Below are 12834 nucleotides of genomic sequence, written 5' to 3'. Positions count from 1 at the left end.
GATGTGATGATATCATCTACATTGTGATTCTAATTCCTTTCGAGGGTGTCTAATGATAATGGATTGTTTTGGTGGGCTCATTGGTGATTTGCATATGTTCTTTTGTGGATCATTTGTTCAAATTTCCCCTCATTTTTAATAAGATTCTATGTATTCTTTATATTAATATGTAGGAGTTCTTCATGTATTTTTAATTTTTTGTGGTACTGGGATTTGAACTCAGTGCCTCACACTTGCTAGGCAGTTGCTCTACCACTTGAGCAACTCCACCAGCCTGTTCTTCATGCATTTTGAATGTAAGACCTTTGTGAGATACATATATTGCAAATGTTTTCTCTCAGTCTATACCATATATTTTTATTTTAACAGGGTTTTATGAAGGGTAGAAAATTTGAAAATTTGATGCAGGAATTCATCGATGTTTTATGTTATAGTTTTGTGAAGAGACACAAAATGCCTACCTACATAACCTTTGTCTACCCTAAAGTCACAAAATAATTTCTTATCCTTTCTTCTAAAGATTTTATTGTTTTAACATATACATTTAGGTTTATCAAGATAATTGAAGATATATTATATATGCTATGAGATAAAGACTGAGTCCCATTCATTTCCTAATATGCCTCTACTTATCTCAGAACCATTTGTTAAAAAGAAGTTATTTCTTATTGAATTATATTGACACTTCTATCAAAAAAACAATTGTATGGGTCCACTTCTGGATTCTATTCTGTTCTATTAATGAGCATGTTTGTTCTTAGGACAATTAAATGCTATAGCTTTGTTGAAATTCTACTTATTACTCAATTCCAAAGCCACTTCCACATTTTTAGATATTTAATTTGAAATAAATATTTCTTAAAATCAGAAAGTATAAAACTCTAACTTTGTAGGGCCATCACCGAGGTTGTTTTGGCTATTCCAGGTCCTTTGCATTCCCATATACATTTTAGAATCAGCTTATCATTTTGACATGAATTCATGCTTGGACATTGATGATATGGTATATACTCTCAGAATAACTTAGGGAGAAGTTATATTTTAACAGTATTGAGTCCTGAAATCGATGAACATGATATATCTTTTGATTCACTTAAGTAGTATATTTCATCAATGTTTTTTATTAAATTTGTCATTTTTTGTGGTGCTGGGAATCAAACCCAGAGCTTTGCAAATGATAGGCAAGCATTGTATTGCTGGGCTACCACACCAGCTCTCTAAAAACTGAGATATACTGAGCCGGGGCCACAGCTCAGTTGTAGAGCACTTGCCTAGCACGTACAAGGCCCTGTGTTCAATACCTATCACTGAAAAAAACTGAAATATAGTTTATACACCCTAAAATTTACATAGCTTTTTAAAGTGTACAATTTAGTGGGGTTTGGTATATTCACAGTTATACAACTGTTACTACTATCTAATTCAAGAATATTCTCATCAACCCAGGAAGAAGCTCTATACCCACTAGTAGTCATTCCACACCTCCTTCTCCCTTCAGATCCTGGCAACCACTAAGCTATTTTCTGTCTCTATGAATTTGCTTATCCTATACATTTTATATAAATAGGAATCAGATGGAGTATGCACAACTGGGGAATTCATACGGAGCTCAAAATGGAAGCAGGTGTAAGTGGGTCCAACAGAAGAAAACATGGCTGCCAAAGTGTTTGAGTCCATTGGCAAGTTTGGCCTGGCCTTAGCCATCACAGGATGTGTGTTGAACTCTGCCTTATATAATGTGGATGTTGGGCCCAGAGCTGTCATCTTTGACCAATTCTGTGGAGTACAGGACCTTGTGGTAGGGAAAGGGACTCACTTTCTCATCCCTTGGATACAGAAACCAGTTATCTTTGACTGCTGCTCTGGACCACATAACATGCCAGTTATTACTGGTAGCAAAGATTTGCAGTGTCAACATCACACTGTGCATTCTCTTCTGGAATGTTGCTAGCCAGCTTCCTCTTATCTTTACCAGCATCAGAGAGGACTATGATGAGTGTGTGCTGCATCCATCACCACAGAGATCCTCAACTTAGTTGGTGGTGGCTCACTTTGATGCTGGAGAACTGATCACCCAGAGAGAGTTGGTCTCCAGATAGGCGAGCGATGACCTATGGAGTGATAAGCAACCTTTGGAGTCATCTTGGATGACTCCTGACACATATGACCTTCAGGAAGGAGATCACGAAGTGGTGGAAGCCACATAGGTGGCTCAGCAGGAAGCAGAGGGCCAGATTTGTGGTGGAAAAGGCTGAACAGCAGAAGAAGGCAGACATCTCTGCCAAGGGTGACTCCAAGGCAGCTTAACTGATTGTCAATTCATTGGCCACCACATGTGATGGCCTGATTGAGCTGTGTCAGCTGGAAGCCACCGAGGACACTGTGTACCATCTCTTGGAGCAATACATGCTCCTCCAGCTGCCTCTGTGAGCCCTGCCTTGCCTGCACCTCCCCAAGCCAATTGGACCACTGTCCTCATGATTCTGAATGCCTCTTTCCTTCTGACCTCCCCCCAGAAATCACTGTGAAACTTCATGATTGGCTTAACATGAAGGAAATAAAAGTAAAATCACTTCAGATTAAAAATAATAAAATAAAGAGGAGTCATATGAAATGCACTATTTTGGGGTTTGAGAGTACAGTTCAGGGGTAAAGCACTTGCCTTCATGTGCAAGGCCTAGGGTTCAGTCCTCAGAGCCATACACAAAAAATGCAGCCTTTGTGTCACGCTTCTTTCATTTAGCATGATATTTTCAAGGTTCATCCACATCGTAGCATCATCCCTTTCTACAGCTGAAAAATATTTCACTGTGTGGATCTGTATCATCACATTCTGTTTACCCATTCATCAGTTGAACAATTGGTAGTTTCTATTTGCAACTCTTATGGATAATGCTGCTGTGGATAGTTATTTACAGGTTTTTCTGTGAACATGTGTTTTCTTTTCTCTGGTGAATATACTTAGGAGAGGAACTACTGGGTCACATGGTGATTCTACATTTGATCTTTTTTGGTTTTCACTATGTAACCTAAGCTGACCTTGAACTCTCAATCCTCCTCCCTCAGCCTCCCAAGTGCTGGAATGATAGGGGTGTCCCACCATGCCCAGCTTCTACATTTAACCTTTTGGGAAACTGCCACGCTACTTTCCAATGAAGCTGATGTTACGTTCCCATCAGCAGTGTGTGACAGTTCCAATTTCTCTATATCTTCACCAAAACTTGTTATTATCTGTCTCCTTTATTACAGCCATCCTAGTGAGTATGCAGTAGTATCTTGATGTGGTTTTGATTTGCATTTACTCAGTGACTAATGATACTGAACATTTTCTATATGCTTATTAACCATTTGTATTTCTTTTTATGGGGGCTGGGGGAGGATGTCCATTCAAATTCTTTGCCAATTTTAAATGAAGTTTTTTGTCTTTTATTGTTGCGTTGAAGGAGCTCTTTATATATTCTATATGTTAGTCTCTATCACAAGTTGAATTATGTCTCTCCCAAATACATTGAAGTCCTAATTCCTAGGGCCTGTGAATGTGACATTATTTGAAAATAGGGTCTTTGCAGATGTAATCAAGTTAACGCGAGGCCATTAGAGTGGGCCCTAATGCACTATGACTGGTGTCATTGTAGTAGGAAGAAATGCTATGTGGCAAAAGACGTACATGGAAGGAATGTCATGTGGTGGCAGAGATTGAGAGATGTAATTGCAAGCCAGGGAACAGCCACTATCAGAAGCTTAGATGAGGCAAGAAAAGATTCTACCCAGAGTCTCAGACCTTGATTTCAGATTTCTAGCCTTCAAAACTGTGAGAGAATAAATTTCCGTTGTTTTAAAACACCAAGTTTGTGGGACTTTGCTAAGATAATCCTTAGAAAACCAATACATATTTTGGTACCAGAAAGTGGAGACCTCTAATTTCATCTTTATTATTTCCTTCTGTGTATATTCTTTGACTATTTTCTTTGTGGGCAACATGGAAACTATGGTTTCACATTCTATAGCACTCTAAGTTAATTTCAATCTTTGTACAGTGTATTGGCAAAAAATGTAAACTAATTTTTAAATACATTAATCTCTTAAATTATATGAAAACTAAAATGTGGAATTCACAAAACAGTTACAGTAATATTAGCTTTTACACTAATAGTTTTTTTCAATGCCGTACATTTTTTTTTTTTGAGGTACTGGAACTTGAGCTCAGGGGCTTCACCTTGAATCACTCCACCAGCTCTTTTTTTTTGTGTGTGTATGATGGGTTTTTTTCAAGATAGGGTCTTGAGAACTATTTTCCCAGGCTGGCTTTGAACTGCGATCCTCCTGATCTCTGGCTTTTGAGTAGCTAGGATTACAGGCGTGAGCCACTGGTGCCCAGCTGCAGTACATTTTTAAATCATGTAGACAACAAAAAGTGGAGTTACAAAGGACTATTGTTACTTTTATAATTACCAATATATTCGCTTTGACAAAGATCTTATTCCTGTCCTATGGCTTCAAGTTACTGTGTACTGTCCTTTCATTTCAACCTGAACGGCTCCCTTTAGCATTTCTTGCATGGCAGGTATAGTGGTAACAGATCTCTCAGCTTTCACTTATTAGGAATATCTTGGGCTGGCAGAGTAGCTCAAGTGGGAGAGTGCCTGCCTAGCAATCATGAGGCCCTGAGTTCAAACCCCAGTACCACCAAGAAAAAAAGGAATGTCTTGATTTCTCCCTTGTTTTTTTTTTTGTTGTTGTTGTTTTTGCAGTACTGGGGTTTGAACTCAGGCCCTTCACGTTGAGCCACTCCACTGGCCCTTTATTATGAAGGGTTTTTCGAGATAGGGTCTCATGGAACTATTTGTCTATGCTGGCTTCCAACCTTGATCCTCCTGATCTCTGTCTCCTGAGTTCTAGGATTACAGGCATGAGCCACCAGCACCCAGCTTTCCCTCATTTTTGAAGGACAAGTTTTATTTTTCCCCCTTTTAAAATTTTGACTATTTCAGCCCATTGCCCACTGACCTCCCAAGTTTTTGATGAGAATTCTGTTTTTCATTGTATTTGGGATTCCTTAAATGTGAAAGTCACTTCTCTCTTGCTGCCTTCAAGGATTGTCCTTTATCTTTATCTTCTAACAGGTTGGTTATAATGTGTCTTGTTATGGTTCCCTTTGAATTCATCTTATTTGGAATTGATTGAGCTTCCTAGATATTTATATTCATGCCTTTCATCAAAATTAGAAAGTTTTCAGCTGTTTGATCATTCTTTAAATATCTCTGTCCCTTTCTCTCTTCTTCTGGGACTTTCCCGATGTTTATGTTGGTATGCTTGATGGTGTTTATTAGATTCTGTTCACTTTCATTCATTTTTTTTTCTTTTTGTTCTGCAAACCCAATAATTTTTAATTGTTCCAGCTTCAAGTTTACTAATTCTTTCTTTGCCTGCTCAAATTTGCCTTCAATGCCTAAGGTGAATTTTCAATTTCAGTTACTGTATTTTCTACTCTAGAATTTCCTTTTGGTTTCTTTTTGGGTTTTCTCTCTCTGTGTTGATATTTCTCTTTTGCTCAGCATTGCCTTGACTTTCTCCTTATCTCTTTCAGCCCTTTGAGAATCTTTAGTACAGTTTTTTAAAGTCCTTGTGGAGAAGGTTTGCCACCTGGTCTTTCTCTGGGACAGTTTCTGGTTTCTTTCTTTCTTTCTTTCTTTCAAGTGAGCTGTGCTTCCCTGTTTCTTTCTATACTTTGTGTTTTTTGGGGTTTTTTGCTGTTGAAATTGGGCATTTAAATCTAATAATATGGTAACTCTAAAGACAGATTTTTCCCTCCCTAGGATTTGCTAGGAGGTTTTTGGCAGTACTGGGCTTGAACTCAGGGCCTTCACCTTGAGCCACTCCATCAGCCCTATTTTTGTGAAGGGTTTTTTTCGAGATAGGGTCTCATGAACTTTTTGCCCAGGCTGGCTTTGAACTGTGATCCACCTGATCTCTGCCTCTTGAGTAGCTAGGATTACAGGTGTGAGCCACTGGTGCCTGGCAGATTTGCTATTTTTTATTGTTGTTGTTGTTTGTTTAGTTTTTCCTTATTGAAGTAAGACTTTCCTGAAGTGTAAACTTAAGATCTTCTCAGATCTTTTCTGAGTATGTGTCTTCAGATGAGCATGTGCAATGATTTTCCAATTTCCCCATATTTATAGTAGCCTTTCAATGTCCTATTCTTTAGTACTTAGCTTTGAGAGAGGAAAAAATAGACAAAGTAAGGAGAGGAGAAAAAGGACACCAATGTTATAAGTCCTCTTCATGTTGCTGGAGCTCAAGTGAGAGCAACTTGCAACAGTGAGGGGTGCAGAACCAATGGCTGCCCAGCTCTGCAACATAACTAGATGCAGCAGCCATTGGCTGTCAGCACACAGATCCCCAGTACTTGAAGGACAGGATCCCTGTTGTTCACCCTGGCTTTACAAGTCACATGGGATCTCCAGGATCTCATGCATATGGCTGCCACAGGGTTTGGGTCTAGGGGTGGGGAGCTGCTGCTGAACCAACAGCTAAGTTGATTGTAGTTAATAGCAATTTACCATTGAAAACTTCCTCTGGAAGTTACAACCCTTCAATAGACTCCAGAGTTCCAAAATGTCTCAGTCAGAGCCATTCCAGAGGGATTATTGTCTACATGAGGAACAGATTTCTGGTACTTCCTGCACTGCCATCTTTGCAGTACTGGGGATTGAACTCAGGCCCTTGCACTTGCTCTGCAAGAACTCTACCACTTGAGCCATGCCCCCAGCCCTTTTTGCATTAGTTATTTTTGAAAAAGGGTCCTGAATTTGTGCCTAGGTGGGCCTGAACAGCAATCCTCCTATTTACACTTCTTATGTAGCTAGGATGACAGGCCCACACTTTTTTTTTTGCCCTGTCTGGCTTCAAACCATGATCTTCCTGATCTCTACCTCCTTAGTAACTAGGACTATAGTTGTAAATCATGGTACCTGGCTTCATTTTCAAAAGATACTTCTACCAGATAAAGAATAAATAAATGAATGTTTTTTCCTTCAGTATATCATAAATGTCCTTCCTTTGTCTTCTTGTTCTTATAGTTTCTTTTTATTTATTTTTTGTTTTCTTGTGGTGCTGGAAATCAAACCCATGGTTTTGCTCATACTCTGCAAGCACTATGCCACTGAACTATATCCCCAGCCCTCTGATAGTTTCTGAAAAGCCTATGGTCATTCTTATCCTTATTTTTCTGAACATGTTGTTCCTTTTTTCTCTGGCATTTACAACATTTTTTTCAGAAGTTTCCTTAAAATTGCCTTGGTTTTCTTTATGCTTGGGTATATTTGTGCTTTATGGTTTTGTAGTTGTATAGTTTTCAAGTGTGGAAAACTTTTAGCCATTATTTGTTTTGTTTTGTAAGCACAAAGCTCTGAGTTCAAACCCCCAGTCCCCCCCCAACACACACACACACACACACACACACACACACACACACACACACACACACACACCCTCCAAGATTTCGTGCTTGGCACAAACTGTTTTATACTAGTTAACTTCCAAATTCATCTCTGAATACATGATAACTATTCCACAAAAAATTAAGCTCACTCCAAAAGATGATTACTTATCAGCCTTTTTATTTTTATTTTTTGGCATGTGTTCATCATTTCAGAAGGTGAGTTCTAAACATGGATTTCTAACATGTCTTCTGTGCATCCCTTTTCAAAACAACTGCTCTAAAAAGAAGAAGGTTTTGAAGTCCTAACATACAGAATGTCCTCCAACTGCCTCTGCTCTTGGTGTGCAGCGCTATATGGCCTACTGCAGAGCTGACCACTGTTCAGTGTGCTTTGTCTTCCTGAATATCTGTGCTCTTCCACTGTGACATTCTGTTAAGTTGGAACCATAGAGCTATTAATAATACAGGAAGGTATAATAAAGGCAGTTAATTTAAATGCTAGGAGCATACTCGGTTGTCCTGAGTTCAAATCCTAGCTCTTATCACTTATATTGTGACTTTGAACAAATTACTTTACTCTCTGTTCCTTAATTTCCTTCTGTGTAAACTGGGAATAATGATAGCACCTTCTAGTGTATCTCCATGGCCCAGCAAACTACCAATCCATATTTTACATTCAAGAATGTTTTTGGACCTCATAAAACTAAAAAGCTTCTGTTCATCAAAAGAAATGGTCTCTAAACTGAAGAGAACACCCACAGAGTGGGAGAAAATATTTGCCAATTATACATCAGACAAAGGACTGATAACCAGAATATACAGGGAACTTAAAAAACTAAATTCTCCCAAAACTAATGAACCAATAAAGAAATGGGCATGTGAACTAAACAGAACTTTCTCAAAAGAAGAAATTCAAATGGCCAGAAAACACATGAAAAAATGCTCACCATCTCTAGCAATAAAGGAAATGCAAATTAAAACCACACTAAGATTCCACCTCACCCCTGTTACAATAGCCATCATCAGCAACACCACCAACAACAGGTGTTGGCGAGGATGCGGGGAAAAAGGAACCCTCTTACACTGTTGGTGGGAATGTAGACTAGTACAACCACTCTGGAAAAAAATTTGGAGGCTACTTAAAAAGCTGGACATCGATCTACCATTTGATCCAGCAATACCACTCTTGGGGATATACCCAAAAGACTGTTACTCCAGAGGCACCTGCACATCCATGTTTATTGCAGCACTATTCACAATAGCCAAGTTATGGAAACAGCCAAGATGCCCCAGCACTGACGAATGGATTAAGAAAATGTGGTATCTATACACAATGGAATTTTATGCAGCCATGAAGAAGAACGAAATGTTATCATTCGCTGGTAAATGGATGCAATTGGAGAACATCATTCTGAGTGAGGTTAGCCTGGCTCAAAAGACCAAAAATCGTATGTTCTCCCTCATATGTGGACATTAGATCAAGGGCAAACACAACAAGGGGATTGGACTTTGAGCACATGATAAAAGCGAGAGCACACAAGGGAGGGGTGAGGATAGGTAAGACACCTAAAAAACTAGCTAGCATTTGTTGCCCTTAATGCAGAGAAACTAAAGCAGATACCTTAAAGCAACTGAGGCCAATAGGAAAAGGGGACCAGGAACTAGAGAAAAGGTTAGATCAAAAAGAATTAACCTAGAAGGTAACACCCACGCACAGGAAATCAATGTGAGTCAATGCCCTGTATAGCTATCCTTATCTCAACCAGCAAAACCCCTTGTTCCTTCCTATTATTGCTTATACTCTCTCTACAACAAAATTAGAAATAAGGGCAAAATAGTTTCTGCTGGGTATTGAGGGGGGGAGCAGGAGGGAGTGGAGTGGGTGGTAAGGGAGGGGGTGGGGGCAGGGGGAGAAATGAACCAAGCCTTGTATGCACATATGAATAATAAAAGAAAAAAAAAAAAGAATGTTTTTGTTGAAAGAGTGAACACACAAACAAATCAATAAAGAGGAAAGTGATTATAAATAATTAACAGGACAATATTTTGTTTAAAATAGTTGAAGGAAAATATTATGCATGTGAAACACTATAGTTTTGGGGGTATTTGTTTGGTGGGACTGGGGCTTGAATTCAGGGCTTCATTCTTGCAAAATAGGCTCTCTACTGCTTGAGCCACACCTCCTGTCCATTTTGCTCTGATTATTTTGGAGATGGGGTCTTGTGATCTATTTCCCCAGGCTAGCCTTGAACCTCAGTCCTCCTGTCTCAGCCTCCCAAGTAGCTAGGATTACAGCTGTGAGTCACCACACTTCACCTGTGTGTGAATGGTTTAAAATTCTTCCACTTCTTATATAGTCATTTTATTTTATCTGTTATGGTGACCATGACTGTGACTCCTCCTTATTCTGTCCTTCATCTAGTCACATGAAGTAGGCTGATTTAGGAAGCAGGCCCCAGATGAACTTAAAATTACAAGAGAGTTATCAGGTGGTACCTGTTTGTGATAAATGAAAAGCAGGCATGGGTAGGCAAAGCCTTCAGATCTCAAGGCAGGTCTGACATCTGTGAAAGAGGAGGGAGAAGAAAGCAAGATTGGGCAGGAAGAGCCTTAGACTATGGTGTGTCCCTGAGAAAGTCTGAGCTAGCCCAACAGAAAGTTTTGGCACAATAACAACCTGTAGAGGGAATTCCCCATTGGGAAGAAAGGGCCAAGTCTTATTGTACCCACCTTGCACAGGCTGGCAGGGGGCTGCCTAGAACAGTATGGCAAGTACTTCCTTGAAGATCATTGTCAGTGATTCACTCTGTAGAAATTTTTGATATTGCAGAAGACACTTGGGGACTATCTGGTTAGTCTACTTCTCTCTGTGATCAATGTTATCTATGGCATTCTGCAGAAATGAGCATCTATCTTATTTGAAAAGATGTCCAGAAAAGATCCCATAGTTTTCCCCTAATGTCCTACACTAAGTATCAGAATTTCTTTTCCTATGTCTAATCTCAATCATCTAGACTGTAGTATAACCCAGTTTTCTTTTCCTTGTCATCAAGACTTGAGATATGTGTGGATTTCTAAAATGAAAAGGTCCTTTCACTTGACCTCATCCCACATACAGCTAGCTGGCATGGGATAACAAGTACAACAAGTAGAAATCTTTACAACTAGAAAAGCTTACCAGTGAATAGTAATCAGTATAAGTTAAATGAACTTTTAAAGTCATTTCCTGAAGAAAAAGGAGATAACTAAGAATAATGTTTGCTCGAGCTTTCTTGACTGTGTTTGGCAGGCAGACGATGGAGTTATCAATAACTATTAACTAGAAGATCATTCTCAGCAGAGTTAAGGGGACTTGTTACCTGATGGATGGTGTAAGGAGACCTGGTCCAGGGATCTCAGGTCCCTTACTCTCCTAAACAGAGAACTGGACAGAAACACAGATTGCAAAGCCATAGCAGAGTTTCATCAAAAGGAAAAAGAAAGAATAGGCACCACGGAAGAGAGTACTGGGCCCTCGTCAGGTGGGACAGAAGCGCTGATTTTTGTTCAAGGTGCAGTTTATAAGTTGTAAGGTCAAATGGCAAGAAAAACCTGGGCAGTCTTTTATAGGAGGGGCTAGGGTGATTGGGAGGTTTGATTGATAAGGCCTTTAATTGTATGAGATGCGACCATACAATAAGGTCCTAAGTAGAGGGCTTTACGTGAGAAGTCAAATTAAAGACAGATTTCCCTCTCCTGGGCATGTGCCATTTTCTGGTCTAAATGCGCAAGAGACTTCCTGATCTTTTGGAGAACTTACATCTGTGAAAGGATTTATAATTAAAAAGGAATTTACAACTGAGAAGGTGGTCAAGGGTGGTACTGGGTGCAGAGGGGGAATCAGCATGGAGTGACCTTTTGCTGAGAGGGTGGAGTCCATGACAGGTTACTTTCCCTGTCATTAGTGCTGCACTCAGTAGGTAAGGAGCTGAAGGAAACTTGACCAAGGTAAGTCAGAGCCAGGAGTTGACGCAGGCGTATCTGGCTCTCAAGCCCATTTTCACACAATAGCAACTCTTGTGGAGGTTTTGTAGAGGATTTATTATAACTCCCGGGGGCTGCACACTACACACCATGCACACAAACGGCCTCCACCCAGAGGTGTTGGGCAAGCAATGTTTGACTCTCTACAGTGCCTGCCTTTGCTATCTCATGTGACTGTGTTTGAGAGGTGACAACAGTGAAACTTATCAAGTGACCCCCACCTTTCAGAGAATAGATCACTGAAACCGGTGCATTCTGAGCTGTTAAACGGTTTCTGCAGAGCCGTGGGCAGCTTGCCCCATGCTAATGACGCAACTTGCTAGCAAATTAGTTTCCTCTTTGTCTCCTGCTGGCTGACAGGTAAGGAAGGCACCCTTGTACCCAAAGATCTCTGGATCCCACGGCCCATTCTCACATTATGTGCTGCCTCTGTCCTGTGTTTTTCTGCCTTAAACTGTGGTCGTTTGTCTTATGAAGTATATAAATTGCCTAAATGCCTGTATATTCAATGTGCCATAAATTAAGCTAAATTTCAGATATATTATATATTTAAATACTTTCAAATATTTTTTCAAATATAAATGTAAATTACAATATATTAATAACTACACAGATTTGCATTAAGTATAAAATATAATTTTTAATTTTAAATATATTATTTGGAAAAGTTATCTTTTAAAAATTATAATATTAAAATACACTCTTTTTTTTTGCAGTACTAAGGATTGAACCCAGGGTCTTTTGCTACCACTTGAACCATGTTCCCAGATTTTTTGTTGTTTCTTTGTTTGGTAGGACTGAGGTTTGAACTCAGAGCTCCATGCTTACAAAGCAAGCACTCTACCACTTGAACCACACTTTCAGTTCATTTTGCTCTGGTTATTTTGGAGATGGGAGGTCTTGCAAACCACTTTCCTAGACTGGCCTCGAACCTCAATCCTTCCAATTATAGCCTCCCAGGTAGCTAGGATTACGGGTATGAGCCAACAGCACCTGACTTTTATTTTGCTTTTTAGTGTCTCACTGATTTTTGCCTGGGCTGGCCTCAAATCATGATCCTCCTGCCTCTACCTCCTGAATAGCTGGGATTACAAGAGTATACCACCACACCCAGCTTAAATACATGTCATTCTTAGACTAAGAAAACACAAAGAAAAGATGTCTTCATTTTTAAGACTTGAGGTATTTACCCTACATTGTACAGAGGCAGCAGGTGGTGTTAGGGTGTCACAAGGAAACTCTTGCCTGGAGAGTTGAACACATCAGCATGTCATGTGTAGATGTACAAAAATGTTCAGAACCAGTGCAAATGTGAGCTGATGAAGAAGGACATATATATCCTTCCTCAGATCCTTGTGCAATGCTGTAAG

General features: G+C 39.6%; 1 protein-coding gene and 1 pseudogene across 2 annotated transcripts in view; both read left to right on the top strand.

Moving 5' to 3' along the window:
* Ccdc30 (coiled-coil domain containing 30) overlaps positions 1-12834 on the top strand; it is a 120757-nt gene that overhangs the window by 38033 nt on the left and 69890 nt on the right. The gene's annotated exons all lie outside the window — the stretch shown is intronic.
* Positions 1626-2494, top strand: LOC109691203 (prohibitin 1 pseudogene; annotated as a pseudogene).

The sequence above is a fragment of the Castor canadensis genome, chromosome 7 (genome assembly GCF_047511655.1).
Source record: "Castor canadensis chromosome 7, mCasCan1.hap1v2, whole genome shotgun sequence".
Lineage (NCBI taxonomy): Eukaryota > Metazoa > Chordata > Mammalia > Rodentia > Castoridae > Castor > Castor canadensis.
This window is presented reverse-complemented; position numbering and strand designations above follow the sequence as displayed.